This window comes from Saccopteryx leptura, chromosome 3, assembly GCF_036850995.1.
Source record: "Saccopteryx leptura isolate mSacLep1 chromosome 3, mSacLep1_pri_phased_curated, whole genome shotgun sequence".
Taxonomy (NCBI): domain Eukaryota; kingdom Metazoa; phylum Chordata; class Mammalia; order Chiroptera; family Emballonuridae; genus Saccopteryx; species Saccopteryx leptura.
In genome coordinates this window covers 141,950,357-141,967,280 of record NC_089505.1, presented here as the reverse complement: position 1 = coordinate 141,967,280, position 16,924 = coordinate 141,950,357, and the positions used below count along the sequence as shown (strand labels likewise).

The 16,924-nt window shown below is 42.3% G+C and overlaps 1 protein-coding gene across 3 annotated transcripts in view; it reads left to right on the top strand.

Moving 5' to 3' along the window:
* Positions 1-10,207: 10,207 nt before the first annotated feature.
* The window catches only part of GNG12 (G protein subunit gamma 12), a 137,307-nt gene continuing 130,590 nt past the window's right edge, over positions 10,208-16,924 (top strand). Inside the window, exon 1 of one of the 3 annotated variants that reach the window (XM_066376545.1) lies at positions 10,208-10,345. The gene's annotated coding sequence lies outside the window, so the exon portion shown is untranslated. Of the gene's footprint in view, positions 10,402-16,924 lie in introns of all 3 variants that reach the window. The other 2 variants (XM_066376544.1, XM_066376546.1) reach the window with 2 other exon arrangements.

Here is a 16,924-nt window from a genome sequence, read left to right as displayed (position 1 = left end):
GGCAAAATTTATAACAGTGATGTACTTATGGAGGAAAATATGGACCACCATAATATTAATTTGAAAAAAATTTTTTTAATTCCTAAGTATTGGTTCATACATAAAAAGAGTATACAATGCCATTAATATAATAGTCAAATACATGTACACACATGTATTTTACATATAAAATACACCTAAAATATATATATATACATTTCATAAGGACACAAACAAGTAAAAAGATACATATCAGAATTATAATACAGTATTTGTCTATGAATAGAAAGGGAGTGGGAGTGGAAATAGGGTAAAAAGTATAAATAAAAATCCCATCAGTGAAACAAGAAAAGGTTCTTGCACAGATGAGCAAGGAGGCTAAGATGAGAACTGAGAAATGATTAGCTGAACTTCTGCATCCAAATTAAAAGAGTGTCACTGTATTATTCACAATTCTTTTGGTTCTTCATTCACATGCCTGGTACTGTGGGTGTCCTTTGTCCTCCCTCCTACACACACACACACACACACACACACACACACACACACACACACACAGTGTTGTAGCTTAATTTTTACTCAATTGCTATTTTTATAAACTACCTTAACAGTAAATAACTTAGCATGTGTGAAGTTCCTTATTTTGAACCTCTTCAGTAATTCAGTCTGTTTAGTACATGTACTGATGGAACCTAGGCAAATAAGTATTCCCGGCCTTGCAGTTATTGTCCTGGGTCCATAGTTAAGTCTCTAAGTGGGACAAACAGGCTTCACAGAGTAGAATTTAATACACATAAAGCTGGGGTGAGAGCAGCCCCCTGTTCTGAAATCAGAGGTCCTGCAGGCAGAGTTCAGTGCATTGCAAAATGTATGACATATGAATGTGGGGCTTCAGTTGTGGACTGAATACTGTGTCTGCAGAGAAAAACTCCCTTCAACTTCAGCTTACTGAACAAGTTGTTTTATACTGAAACCTTAGAAGATTTGGGGTTTGGGGGTTTTTTTTGTTTCGTTTTGGCAAAGAAAAGGGGCACCAGTTGAGGTGCCTTCTAAGAAGAGCCATCTGGCCCCACTTAGAAGGGATTGAGAGAGAGACTAGATAGACCTGTGGTCTCGAAATATTTTTTACTGTTCATTTCACCAGGAAAGACTTCGAGCATGCACCCCCGATATATGTGTTTTTCTTTATACGTTATGTCCCTGAACTACTGTACTGACAAAGGAAAATACAAAATAAGTGTAGTTATGATTTCCAATTTTATTTCCTAGTATAATCTAGTATTATAGGACTGTCGTGGAGACTAGGCTCAGACCAGTGGAGAGGATTTTGCAATTATCTAATGGGGTTTTTTGGGGGTTTTTTTTGTTTTTTGTTTTTGTATTTTTCTGAAGCTGGAAACGGGGAGAGACAGTCAGACAGACTCCGGCATGCGCCTGACCGGGATCCACCCGGCACGCCCACCAGGGGCGATGCTCTGCCCACCAGGGGACGATGCTCTGCCCCTCCTGGGCGTTGCTCTGTTGCGACCAGAGCCATCCCCAGGGCCTGGGCCATCTTTGCTCCAATGGAGCTGTGGCTGCGGGAGGGGAAGAGAGAGACAGAGAGGAAGGAGGGGGGGTGGAGAAGCAGATGGGCGCTTCTCCTGTGAGCCCTGGCCGGGAATCGAACCCGGGACTTCTGCACGCCAGGCCGACGCTCTACCACTGAGCCAACTGGCCAGGGTCTCTAATGTGGTTTTAAAGAAAATTACTCAATTGTCAAGTTAATCAATAAAACACTAACTAATTAATTTAAGGATGTTGGTAAAGATAGTACACTAAACTTTTTCTTTTAGAAAGGAGGAATAAGCTTGCTATTGTGGGACAGGAGTGTTGAACACTGGTCCCAGTGTTACCAGGCTAGGAAAAGAGGTCAGGGTGGCAACCCCATTGTGAGACATAATTAATATTTGTAAAGGGCTTAGAGCCAATCAGATTAAGAGGCAGGGTCAAAGGCAAGATTCATTAATCCTGCCAAGTTTCTGAATTCCAAGCAGATTCCAAAAATGTGACCTAATCCACCAAGAGCTTTGGCAGATTTACAGACGGAATAGCTTAAGTGAAGTTTTCAGCATTGCACCCCACAATGTCCTCAAATTGCAAATGAATAGAATTTGACCTTCTAGTGTCAGATAGGAGCCTCTGCTCTCAGCAAAATTTGTTTAATTCCCTTGCTTGAAATAAATATTTTTCTTGCTTGGTATTCAATGCCACCCATAATCTGGCCCTTGTCTAGCTTTCATTCATTCATTCATTCATTTAATATTTAATGAACACTACTATGTGTCAAGCAGTGTTATAAGAACTGGGAATACAGACATAGGTACCCTCATGGGGCTTACAGCCTGCTAAGGGAGAGACAGACGATTTTCTAAAATGTACAAAATAATATTAAGCAATAATAAGTAGAAAAGAATAATAGATGTTTAGTGTGATAGAGGAGAATGCTGCTGACAGTCAAGAGGTTTTATTCTCCTATCTGAAACAGCCTAAAAACAGACAAGATATATGAAACAACAGTTTGCAAAACACTGCACATTAGATGACGAAAGGCCAGTGATCCCTGATTGACAAGGGGAGTCCTACAAGTTCCCCTGTTTACTGCCCTGATGGGGTTTTCAGGTCACAGCAGTGAGTGAGAGGGGAAGTTTATGAAGAGCTGGTGGGTTCCTTGTGTTGAGGAGGTGGAGGTGAGAGTCTGGGAGATCAAGAAAGAAAAGCACTAAACAGAAAGAGGACCCAGAGACCTGCTTCTGCTAGTCCCCCGTCTGGTCCTCCTTGAGCATGATGATGCCTTGGATAGTATGAAGAGTGATGATGAACTTATGCATTTGAAACAGCTACCCAAGGCCAGGGAAAGAAGCGTCTGTCAGGATTAGAGGTAACAGTGCCTGATGCTCACACAGAGACCAGAATGATGGCTCTTTCCACCAGACTGGAAAACCTCAAGATTTATGGAGCACTGAGTAGACATACAGGTCTTGCTTCAGTAGGGGGGGAAATGAGCCCTAGAGTAATAACTGCTCCAATTCTGCTGAATACATCTTAGAAGCATGATCTAAAAGAATAAATCTATCTCCAAGTAACTTAACTATATTCCAGAACAAAGCTCTGGTCTATTTATAGGAACACAAAACTATTCAGCACAATCCATTAGAGACTGCTGGAAGCAGATCCATGCCCAGTGTGGTCCTGGGACCACACATGACTAATAAATATACAAAAAGATGCTCAACCTTCCCAGTGACCCTAGAAATAGGAAAGAAGACAACAGGACACCTGGGGAGTATTTAAACAGGAGAGGAATGTGGTCAGAATACTCTTTAAAATAAGACACCTAGTTTACATCTAAAATTTTAATGTGGTATGTAATCTCTGGGTAGTCTCAAGACCAAAATTGTTTGTTTTTATTTTTAAAAATACTAAGATAATAGAGTAAGACCAACAACAATGGCAGGACTTTAAAACCTGGCATCGTTGCTGGTCTTACTCTATTATTTCAGTATTTCTAGGGTAATGCTGGACTACTAAAACAAAACAAAACACATTTTAATCACATTTTCTGAAATTCCCTTGTACTCTGGAAAAACATTTTAGATATTTTGAGATCCATGCAGTGTAAATTGAAGTCACAGAGGTTGCAGACTTGGTATTTTCCATTCTCACCAGAATATAGAGCTAAATGAAATTAATAGGTCTGATATCAGAGTGCCAGAGAAAACACTTTCAATTCCCATCACAGCTTAGCTCACGGGTTCACACAGTTGACTATGTCTGAGTCAAAACCCAGTTGCATAGACTATAGATGGCCCAATAAACTAATCATTGTCTACCAGGCTGCTTTGCTTCCCTTTCTGACCCTGCAGGAGCCTTATGTTTTCTTTAGGGAAGATCTGGGGTAAGTGATTGACAAAGCAAATGTTTCTGTTGAACCATTTAATTACTTAGCCTCTGAGTGCATTCCACATCAGGGCCAACATCCATCTCTTCTGGCCAAGTTCTGGAAATGAGCAACGGCCTGGCATCGCTGGAACTGGCATTAGTTATCCTTGCTTGAGTGGTTTCTGTGAGAGCATTGTACTACTGACAGCGAAGGAGAAAAATCCCAATGTCTGTGCATCTAGAGGCCAGGTGGATTGTGTGGAAGGAGCAGCTTGAAGCAAAGCTGGAGGAGAATGTGATGGAGGAATGAGAGAGGGATTTGTTCCTTCCAGTTCTCAGCCTTTCCCCCTAGAACCTGACACCTTCCTTTCCTCCACAGCTCCCCTGGCTTTGGGACCTCATCCCTCCTGCCTCAGGATGATTTATTTTGTCCAGGACTTCTTCAATCATTCTTTCTTGGAAACACCCAAGCCAGAAGGAGAGAAAAACCTCAGTTTTCGACCTGACCCTCTCTCAAGAGGAACACTATCTGAGAGCAAAACAGAGAATGTACTGGTGACCTTATCTCATTGGAAAAATGAGAACGAAGAGGTCAAGCACAAGGAGGAGGAAGAACAGAGGCAGAGAAGAGAGGGCATAGAAGGAAAAGATAAGGAAAGCAAAGAATGGGAAGATGAAGGAAAATACATTAACTCCCCAAATACTGGTATTGTCACTTTTCTCTATTATTATAATTACCACTCAGAATTAAGAGGTGCTTCCAAACAGATCATATTTTTAATAGAAAATTCTGACACATTGAAATCTGAAAAATTAATAATATCTGGCTTGCAATTTGCTATACTGAAAATGTTTTCTTGTCTAATTGTCTACACCAGGAGCTGTCATACTTTCTCTTTAAAGAAGCAGAATCATATTTTAGTCTTGCAGACCATGAGATCTCTGTCAAAACTATTCCCCTCAACCATTGTAAAACAAAAGCAGCCAAACACAATAAATAAATGAATAGCTGTAGTTGTGTTCCAATAAAACTTTATTTACAAAAACTGGTAGCCAGTGGCACCAATCCCTTGTCTACACAGTACTTTTTTCCTTCTTTATATAGTATGAAAAAAGAGACATAATGTGAATTACACATTATGTCTAGTATTATTCATACTAGAATTATACATTCACTGTTTAAAAATGAATGCAGTATAAAAAAAATATTGGTTATACCAAATCCCACCATCCTGAGAAAATCTGTTAACAATTGCCAAAAGACAAATGTGTGTGTTTCTATATGAGCTGTAAAAGTCTTTTTTCTTTTTCTTTTTCTTTCTTTTTCTTTCTTTCTTTCTTTCTTTCTTTCTTTCTTTCTTTCTTTCTTTCTTTCTTATTTTTTATTTTTGAGAGAGAAAGGCATCAATTCATCGCTTCACTTAGTTGTTCATCGATTGCTTCTCATATGTGCCTTGACCAGGGATCGAACTAGTGACCCCATGCTCAAGCCAATATCCTTTGGGTCAAGCCAGCAACCCGGGGTTCAAGCCAATGATTTCAGGTTTCAAACTGGCAACCTTGGTGTTCTGGGTCAACACTCTATCCACTGCACCACCACCAGTCAGGCATGACTACAAAATTCTTTACATGCTCTTTTATAAAGTGAAATGCTCAGAAATATACTCAGAGCATCTTTTCACATGAATATATTTAGATCTACATCTTTTCATAGGATTTTTTACATGGAGGTACCATGTTTCCTCTAGAGCATTGGTCGGCAAACTCATTAGTCAACAGAGCCAAGTATCAACAGTACAATGATTGAAATTTCTTTTGAAAGCCAAATTTTTTAAACTTAAACTATATAGGTAGGTACATTGTTATTAACTTAATTAGGGTACTCCTAAGCTGGCCTTTGAGCCACACTCAAGGGGCCAAAGAGCCACATGTGGCTCACGGGCCACGGTTTGCCGACCACTGCTCTAGTGGACATTGGGTGGCTTTCCCTAATATCCTCTACATCTCCACTTACTAATTGACCATTGGTTGAACCCCTCCAATAGCGGGAAATTTTCTAACTCTGGAGCTCATATATTTGACTTCTAGACAACAGTGTTTGGAACTGCTCTCTAAACTAGAGGGCCTGGCATATTGAGTTAGTACTTCAATTTTGGGCCACTCCTACCCAGGCTTCTGAAGGCTCCCACTTGAGGCTGGAACTATGTTAAATCGTCTACTGGTCTGTAAGCCATGGTTTTGGCCATAGCTCCTGCCTATGTGGGTACATGTTTCAACAAGTTACTTGGGAATTTCCAGGATGTGGGTACTTCTCACTGACCTAACTTCTACATGGGAATATGGCAGCCTCTGACTGAGCAGAAAAACCAGTTTGTGAAACACTTACCCAGGTAATCTATTCAAAAGGAGGTAGCTCTCCACAACTTCTAGGGCAGGTCCAGACAAAGAGTGTGGCCATGTGCAATAAGATGAATAAAATCCTTAAGAAGCAAAGCTGATTCCTAGAATATTGCTCTGAAGCCTGTGAAGACCTGGTCACTCACGGACTGCCTGATTTGCCTTGTTTTTCATCTTTCTTCGTGCATGTCTTTCTGACTGATGCTTTAGTTAGAGTGTTGTTATTGAATATTGAATAGAAGTTCACAGAAATAGAGCTTGACATATGAATTGCAGCTAATTTTAAAAGTCAGTTGTCCTGAGTTATACAACCATTTCTCTTGCTTGCCTTCTGAGGGATTATGCAGCAAAGAAAACCATCTCTTTTAAAAATGTAATTTTCACAATAGAATTAAGACTTTAGAGACTATTCTCTTACAATCTCTTTATTTTAAAGACAAGAAAAGGTCTGGTTAAGTGATTGACCAGCTTAAGTAATTATCCCAAATTCAATTTGTTAGTGGCAAAGTCAGGACTTATTGCCAAGGGCTTCATCTCATAATGCATAATATTTTACTTTATTTATTACACTGCCACCCTTTCATAGGCAACTACTTTATTTGTTAGTATGTTTGTCTTGAGTGCCATTGGAGTGTGGAAAATAGGTGAGCCAGACATAAAAAGGGAAGGAAAAAAGTTTAAAAGAATTCTGGAGAAAGAAAATAGTAGGAAATTAAATAAGCTCAGTATGAGAAAGGTAAAGTACAACCAAGAATCGCCCAGGTGCTACTTGGAAGACCAAGTGGTCAGGCTGTGGGCTGGGTTTGAGTATTTCTATTTTGACTGACTATAAACCCCAGAGAGATCTCAGAGATAACCAATCTAGAGTGTGTGCTGTGGAGGTACTCCCAGTTCCCCTGTTCAAGGCTTATCCCTTGGCTGCTGGGAATATTGGTTCCTAACCACTTACATCTGTGTCAGTGTGTTGGCACTGCCCTCAGTGAACTGCTCTGCCCATGAGGCGAGGCCATGGAGCCATCCTCAGCACCCGTGGCCAACTTGCTCGAACCATTTGAGCAGTGGCTGTGGGAGGGGAAGAGAGAGAAAGAGAGGAGGAGGGGGAGGGGTAGAGAAGCAGATGGGAGCTTCTCCTGTGTGCCCTGACCGAGAATCGAACCAGGGACTTTGACACACCGGGCCAATGCTCTATCGCTGAGCCAACTGGCCAGGGCCTATATGTTGTTTTAACGTTATATCAAGCAAAGTTCCATAGGTGAAGGGAGAGAATTTGGCCCAAGTTCATAAGGAGCTTTGTAGATAGTGGATATCCACCCTAGAGTTGTCCCAACTGGGGGCCAAGGAACTAGAGTATTTATACCTCCATATTCTTTTAGTCATTAGAAAAAGGCTGGGCAAGGGGCAAGGACACATTACTTCCTAGGCACTTTCAGCTGTCCTATACTCAGGCAAAGCAAATCCTGCAAGCTGAAGGTGGTGCTCTGACAAGGTGATGCAGGTCCAGTGGTGAGAATAAAAACACACCTGAAACCAGTGTGTTCAAAATTTGAAAAGTATAGGAGGGGATAGGGCAGAGCATTGACAGTAATTACTGGAGTTAGGCATGTACTTAAATGTGATCTAGGGTAAGAGACTAATGCTTGCCTATCAAACTCAAGATTTCAGGGGTGAAATTACTAAATAGCAAGGGTAATATATGTAAGGAATAACAAAAGCAAGTCAATCAAAAATATCTATTAAAAATCATATAGAAGGTACAATGACATGAAGATGAAATACGAATGGCTAAAGTTTGGACATATCGGCAGAATAGAAAGAACACTGGATTCACGGCTGTGGGTAAAAGCACAAAATCTGGAGCCAGGTGCCTTGAGTTTGAATTCTGCCTCTGCCATTTTGAGACTGCATGGCTTAACTTCCCTGTGTCTACTTGCTAGGGTTGTTAGGAGGATTCGAAGAGTTAATGTATGTATTTAAAGCAACTTCTGCCATGTGTTAGCTTTTATTATTCTTGTCTAGCTACTAATCTGTTGCAGGCTGATGCTTTTATACAAACTGATAGATACAAAATGAATAATGAGAAAATGAAATAAAAGACATACAAAACACAAAGCCATATTTTTAGTTATTAAATTCAACAGGCAGAAAATTAGTCAAATTGCTATAAAAGATTCTACACTCTCATCTTCAATTTCTATGCTTATCCCATTACAGATGAGTAGCAGATCCCAGATTGCCACCGTTCTACAGACCACACTTTGAATAGCACTGAATTAGAAAATCTTTAATAACCCTCTGAAGTTTTTGATGTCTCAGTTTTTAGGTTTTTGCAAGAGATGAATGAGATTTCGTACATGAAAGTATTTACTCAACTATAACGTGCTCCAGAAATGGAAATTACTGGTAGGACTGTAGGACTTGATTCTATAGTTCCCAAAAGATAGAAATTCCAGTGTATGACAGTCTCAGTCCCTGTTGGCATCACGCTGTTCTGTATAGGGTATATCCTTGGAACTGTCAGTGTCTGTAAATTCGTCAAGCATTTTCTACCACTGTACAAAGCAGGAAATAAAGGGCTTTCCTGGAAGGCCGTGGCTTGAACCCCAACAACTACCACCCTCCACAGATTGCTGCAGCCACACTCCTGGGGCAAGGCATCCAAGTACATGCTTCCTCTACCTGCAGCATCCCTTTTGCAGCCTGGTCAAATGATTCTACCCAGAAGGATGTTTGAGTAGTGGTCAGAAAGAAAGTAAGAGTGAAGACATGTCCTTACTGCAGTCCTTGGCTCCTAGGCTCCCCGGGCCTCACTTCTCTTCAGTTGGTGCAACTCAACTGACAGACATCCCTCACCAATTCTCGCAGACTCCATTTCAAATATGGACTCTGCCCACACTGGTTCTAAGTGACCTACTTTGGCCTCACCTTCTCTTTTATCTCCACCCTGTCAAACAAGAAAGCAGATATTTAGGGCTATGTGGGAAGGTGGCTAAGTGATAAGATTTCTGAACATCCATCATTTTCACTCTTTCTGGACGTTTTCTGGACTTTTTGAGGGTGCATTGCCTGTCTGATTCATCTTGGTTTCTCCCCCATCAGTTTTAACGCAATATGCAGGACATAGCTGGTGCTCAATGAATGTTCATCGAATGGCTGTGTGTACAAAAAGTTTGAAGTCTTTGCAGATAGAAGTGACTCTACAAACTACCTAACCCTGAATCCACCCAGAAAAAACAAAAACAGCCAAATCCAACAAATTCATTACACAGAACTCTGTCAGGTACTGGGCATTAAGGAACACAAAATTCATGGAAGGAGGGATGTAGTTGAATCTCATAATGGATGGATGTACTTCAAATACAACAAGCTGTAGTTACATCTCCGCATTTTGGGAAACAAAATGTCTCCGTGGTCCCAGGGCCCTTTAAATTTTACTGGGACTGTTTTCTTAAGAAATTCCTGGAGCGGAGCCTAACTTTGGTGTAAGGGGTTGACAGCGCGCATATTCGCGGCCCAAGGGACTTGGCATTAGGGTTGGCCAGGAGTTCGCACGCGAAAGAAACTTCCGAAGAGTCAGGGCAGCCCCCTGGAAGATCGTGAAGTGGGGGGTCCCCCGTGAGTCTTTGAACTCCAGGGCCTCCGTGAATTCCGGGAAGGAAAAATGGGAATGGTCAAGGTGGCCAGACGTTTGCGGAGCTTCGCAGTTCCCGACCTCCCCTCTTGGCTCGCCCGGACAAGACACGGGATCGGCGGCAGAACCCGGGAACAGCCAGGGCGTCTGGGACGGAGGGAGGGCCAGGGCCGCAGAAAAAAGTCTGGGCCGCCACCGCCCCGCCCGTCGGGCTGTCCGCCCCGCCTACCTCCAACGAGGCGGAGCCGGCGCGGAAGCTGCAAGAGGAGGAGGAGGTGGTGGTGGTGGAGAAGGAGGAGGAGGAGGAGAAGGAGGAGGAGAGGTCGGAGCCGTCTCCAGGAGCTCTTAGAGACCCAGTCCCCGGCGGCAGCGGCGGGGCAGCGCACTGGCAGCCCAGTGAGCACCGAACAGCGGACGCAGGTGGTGAGTCGGTCCCGGCGGGGACGGAGGCGCGGAGCGGGGCGTCGGCAGCCCAGGTCGGGAGCCGCCTCCGAGTTCCCGGGGCTGGGAAGCGAGATGGAGGGAGGGAACGGAGGAAGGAAGGCAGGAGGGAAGAGTGTCCCAGAGGGCGGGGATTGGTCGGGGCCCTGGGCGCCCGAGCAGGGGATGGGGGAGGGAGGGCAAGGGACGCCGAGACAGGACAGACGGCGCGTTCGCCTCGACGGGCGGCAGCGGGAGGGCGCGGGAAGCCGGGGACCCTTCGGGGCCAGGGCTGGGGAAGCCGCCCCTGGGACGGGGGCGGGAGCCGGGGAGAGGTCTCCCAGCTCGTTCGCTTCCTCGCCCGCCCGGAGCCTCGAGCCCCGCGCCCGGTTGGGGCTGGGAGGCTCCCATGTTCCCAGCCTTAGATTTGCGGTGGTGCCAGGTTTGGAGGAAGGGCGACCCGGTGCCACGCCCCTCTTCCCTACTTTCTTCGGCTTTCTCGGGACTAGCCCGCGGGTGCGCAGCCCTGGAACCTGCTCCGCGCTAAGGGTCAAGCGGGGAGATAGCGGGTCACGGAGCGGAGGACTCAGAGCACACACCTCGCGAGGGACTCCCGAGCAGGGAGTGACGCCGAGACTGTATTTGCAGGCGATAGGTATATAGAGAAGTCAAGACTCAGACGTGAATCTTGCGTGGTTTTTCAAGTATTGCCTGGACATTTAATTGCGTGGATCAGGGTGACTTCCTTTTTTAATTTATTTTTAAATTTAACTGGAACGTATCAATTAAAGCTAATTTTCAAACGCCGTAGCTAAAGTCTCCCAACACTCACTCGTCCCTCGCCTTACGTTTCAGTCTTGTAAACTTAAACCATTCATAACTTTCGAAAAGGAACTCGTGATTCTCGTTGAATCACTGCCGTTGAGTAAAACTTTGCACAACTGCAACCTAAGAGAAGGAATTGAAGAGGCCTGTCATCTTGTGGTCACCCCTGTCCGGGAGTGGTTGTATGTATACAAACAAGTGCATAGAGAAGGAAATGGACAAAAACCAGAGAGAAGGGAGGGCCCCTGTTCCCACGTGTCAAGGCACGTTTAATGGCTGCTCCGAGTGGAAACAAACCGGGAATTTATTAGATCTTGTGGAGTTGGAGAAACTTCGCATGATCAGCTTCCTTCCCATCAGTTATTATTTCCCCCGCACCCCCTACCCCGCGCCTTCTTGGCAGACGCTGTATATTTCTTGGGGCTGTTGTAGCTTCGTCTGAATAGATTGTCTGTAATGAATCTTTTGGATGTTGTCAGAGGCAGGGTCTGTATTTGTGTGTTTAAGCAGAGTTTGCCGTGGTTTTTAAAAGTACTAGTCACTATACTGCACCACTGCTGGTGTTTCTCAGATCCCCGTGTAAATTATGGCAGGATGGTGAACCTCACCTAGGAGAACCTCCTAGGCAGACAGCGCTAGAGTGACCGGTTGGGTTTTACTAGAGCCGAAACTGTCGCATTCAGGTAAGGAGCTTTTTTTTTTTTTTTAATTTCAAGCCAATTGTATGTATTAGCAAGTCTCCTTTCCAATAAGTAAACATGATTCACATAATTTTTTAAAGTAATAAAATGTTTTATAGAGACTTCAGTAATAAAAGGACTTTCAGATCCGATGTTCAGACCCTTTGAGTTCCCTAAACAGTTAACTAGCACCATAAAACTTTGGGTTAGCTCCAAAAAAAAATGCTGAACAGCCTAAGAACTGCAACTAAACCTTGTAAAAAATGCAGTCATATTTTTACTGTATTTACCCCAGGTAATTCACTAGGTACTGAACCCCGACAGCCTTTCGATTTGTGAATCTGTGTTTCACAAGAGACTGAAAAGATTAATATTATAAAAATGTTCTGTGTAGCGAGCTCCAGGCTCATTTGGAAAGGCTGGCTGTCTTACAATGAGATTTGAGGTGTTGGGCCTGTTTGTCACTTGTTGAAGGACATGGGTGGTTTGTTAAGTTGTGACAGCTAAGAGCTTCATAGTGAAAAACACTTGAGGAAATGGTTAGCTAATACAATATATATTTTTTTATGTTGAAAACCTCTCTCTGGGAGAAAAAGAAAATTCACATTTAGAATTGTATCATTTATTGTGTTGGATTTGTAATTGGCTGGTTTTTGTTTCTGTTAACTTTTATATGTCAGCTTAAACTTAATCTAGGGAGGTGAATTGTGGAACTCAAATAAAAATTTTCTGAGGCCTGATTTGTAAAGGAAGTAGTTTAACAGTGGTTTGTGATGTGAGTTGGTGTCGGAGAGACCTGGTTGTAGAATATTAATTATTGAACCTTTTTTAGTCTGATATGTAAAATGGGGATGATAACGTTCTCTATTTCTAGGGTTCTTATGAAAGTATATGAAATAGTCTTTGAAAAACACTTTGCATCTAGCACACAGTTAATGTTCAAAACTATTAGATATTTTACTTATCTATCTGACTGGCAGCAAACTATTGGATCAGTTACAAGATGGCAGCTTCAACCTTTGGGAAATACTAGATAGTGCAACTTTAAAATCAGGTACCTGATTTTACAGATAGACACACAGATAAACCAACAGACAGACAGACAGACAGACAGATAGATGCAAAATATTTGTGGAATGTTTATCATGTTTCTACCACAGTGATATAAATAATTATGAATAATGAATTAACAGTTTTAATATGCTTTTAGTGTTGAAGTTATAGATGCATAATATATTTTTAGAACTCGGCAATCATAAACATTTCGTTAATCATATTTAAATTTAAAAAGAATTTATATTTCAAATAGTCCTGTTTATTAGTGCTGGGTAGGAAATCAAACCAGGAAAAAGAATTATTTGTCTTTTACCAAATATGACTTTTATTTATTATTATTAAGTGAGAGGTGGGGAGGCAGAGGCAGACTCCTTCATGTGCTCCAACTGGGATGACCTGGATCTACCCAACCAGCCCCCTATCAGGCGATGCTCTATTCCTCTAGGCTGCTGCTCTGTTGCTCAGCAACTAAGCTATTTTAGAGCCTGAGGTGAGGTCATGGAGCCATCATCAGCACCCAGGGCCAACTTTGCTGAACCCATTCAAACCATGGCTGTGGGAGGGGGAAAGAGAGAGAGAGAGAGAGAGAGAGGAGGGGAGAAACAGAAGGTTGCTTCTTCTGTGTGCCCTGACTGGGAATTGAACCCAGGCCTTACACACACCAGGCCAATGCTCTGCTGCTGAGCCAACTGGCCAAGGCCAAATGTGACTTTTAATTAAAGTATAAAGAAATATGACCCAAGGGTATCTAGTTATTTACTTTTTCATGTATTGATGTTCATTGCCAGTAGATAAGCCATAAGTAGTGTTTAGGGCTGATTGGGAGTGTTTCATAAATGTTTTGTAAAAGCATTATGACTGATTATAAACTTTTGTGGGAATGCATGTTCAGTTAATTCAGGAATTCTACTCATTGTATCTTTGAGTCATTTGCAAAAATTTTTAAATGCTTCCATCTTTAAAAACAAACCCTTTTAAGTGCCTGTTTTTTCTTAATACACATCTGGTGCATGCGATTGAACTGATTGGAATAGTTCATGCCACTCATGACGTCTCGTTTTACTAATTGTTCCACAGGGACACAGAGATGGTGTTTTATAATATTTTAAAATAACTGTAAAGGGTATAGTGTTGTTATGAATCGTTTCTTGACTATCATATTATACTCTGAAGCAGGGGAGGACTTGATTGAATAAATTATTGATTCATTTTACTCCTAGAGTATCATAGCATAGTGATGGATTCTTGGCTTATGTTTCTAGGTGTGTAGAGTGTAGGCTACTTACTTGATATTTCTGTGTTTCAGTGAGGTGTTGTGAGCAATACATGAGTTAATCTAAAGAATTTAGAACAGTGCCTGACAAAGTCTGTGTTCAGTAAATGTTAAGTTATTGCTTACTGAAATTTTCTCTTTTTAAATGTTATATATTGAGCATGTATTGTTTTTGTAACAAGAAAACAACTATACAAAATTTCAAGGTTTCCCAAAATCTAAAGAGGCCCAGTACAGTAATTAAAGTCTTGCCAAGCAGGGTTTTTTTGTTGTTGTTTTTTGCAAGAGAGACAGATAGGGACAGACAGATAGGAAGGGAGAGAGATAAGAAATATCAATTTTTTGTTGCAGCTCCTTAATTATTCATTGATTGCTTTCTCATATGTGCCTTGACTGGTGGGGGGGGGCTACAGCAGGGCTAGTGACCCCTTGCTCAAGCCAGAGATCATGGGGTCATGTCTATGATCCCACACTGACCAGCGACCCCATGCTGGAGCTAGCAACCCTGCACTCAAGCCACCTTGGAGTTTCAAACCTGGGTCCTCTGCATCCCAGGCAATGCTCTATTGCACCACCACCTGGTCAGGCCTGCCAAGCAATTTTTATGAAGAGAATATAATTAGGCAATTGTCATTGTGTCTTTTCAGTGTGAAATGGATTATAATATTAATTTTTCTCAACAAGTTAATTCTCCTAGATCTCAATCTTATTTTTCCTTCTTCTTAGAAACTTTTGAAAAAAATCAGTAATCCATGAAGTCCATGTTATGCTAGCTTAAGCAGGGGAAGGGCAGCGTGCACAGTTATAGTGCATTATTACAATTACAACCAGGTTAATTAAAAAGTGTGTGCATAGAAAAAGTCCAGAAGAAATTTCTAGAAGAAAATACAGACAAATGGATGGTGGGACTAGGGTGCGTTTCCCCTCTTCTCCCCCAATCAGCATGTATGTACAATAAAAATAATCCATTTGTATAAGTTACTCAATAGAAGTTCTGGTTTATTAGCTCCAAATAGCAGAATTTTGTTGTTTTAGAGAAAAACACTAGCCCACAGAGCAGTTAAATGTCAAAACTTTGCTAGTAAGAATTGTTTAGTAGTAAGTGAGGCTTTTTTCAAAATTTGCATGTTTATCTTTGTATGAGATATTTGAAATTAGGGTCTGCATACAGACCAAGTCCACCAACCTTGTTATGAACGTGGGCACTTTGCAGATCCAGACCTGGCACTGACAAGTTGCATGCACACAATACCTTCAGTGCATCAGGTGCCTGTGAGATAGTCATGAGGAAGACATAAGTGCACTTAATTTAACAGGAAAGTTCGATAGATAAAAAATACTTCCAGCAGAATTGTGTGACTCCATTTATTGAGCTGTTCTACACCCTGGGCCCAGGTCTAAGCCCTCTACGTACATGTCATGCTTGGTCTTCTCAGCAGACCACGTGAGAAGCTGCGGCTCCCTCAAGGGTCCGACCAGAAGTTGACCCAGAGTTGTTCTGACTCCCTGTCCCATTCGCTAAGCACTCTACCAAGAGCTGAAGTGGAGTTGTGACCAGCTCCTTTTAGGAGTGAGATGACCCACTTGAGAATTATCATTGCCTTTCGTTGGTCTCATCCTTCTTCAGCCACAGAAGTTGAAACTTCTAGAATTGCCCCAGAGACCCAGGAGACCTGAAGTGATCGGTGAAATCAGTCTCTTCCACCCCTGGACTCTCAAAGAGGACTGGAGCGCTCCGAACAAGGAACTGGCCCTGGTCTGTTAAATCCTATTCTAGGAACAGCTGGTACCACCAGGTCCTATCCTCACTGCTTTTCCTCTTCAAGGAAAGAAAAGAGAATAGCGAGCAGATAGATGGCTTGGATCCAGGGCAGAAAGCGGAGGTGATTTGACTGAAAGTTCCTTGTAGCCGAGCTATTCCACTTACTGCTGTGTCTCTTGAAAATCATTTCTAGTGTCACTTAAATGTTTGACCTATCATGTCAGGCTTTATTGGATATCGTAAAAGTGTTTAGCTGTGAGTGTCTGGTTGCCATCCTCTGACAAGGAGAGGTTTTGTCTTCTTTTAATGGGTCTGCATTTCAGAGGATTAGGGTATAATAAAAACCAGGGTGTTGCAGACTTTAAATCTTTTGATACTTTCAACTCTGCTGGAGAATTAATAGCTAAAAGAAGAATTTCTTTGAGGTTTGCCTTAAATTAGGTTTGCCTTAGTGAATCAATTGCTAAGAATCGTTTGCAGTTTTTCATATTCATTGATTGTAAGCAGGTGACTTTGGGTTGTCGTCATCACAGATGCGCACTGGAGCGGGTTGTGAATCAGTTGTCCTCTATGCACTTGCATTCTGTGTCTAGTTTCCTTTATTCCAAATGGCTGGGTCCAAACAAAAATTAAGATTCTTTGGGAGTAGAATCTTAATTTTACCGATATAAAATAATCAGGCTTTTATTTAGCTCCAGATTACCAGCCAAGATGTCCCTGAGTACTGGACATAAAACCCCCAGTCCCCACTGGGACCTTTTGACTAAGACCACAAGCTTGTGGTATCCTCAAATTTTGTCTGCTTTTCAGGGAGAAATTATTGGAGAGGAACAACGGGGTTTAGCTCTCACCATGAGCTAAATAAACCTGAAGATGGAAGATGAATCAAAATCCAGAAGCTGCCTGGGCTTTATTGAGACACAGTGAGGACTTTGTTGGTATAAAACCATCACACCAGTTTCGTCAACCAGAATCTTAGGCAA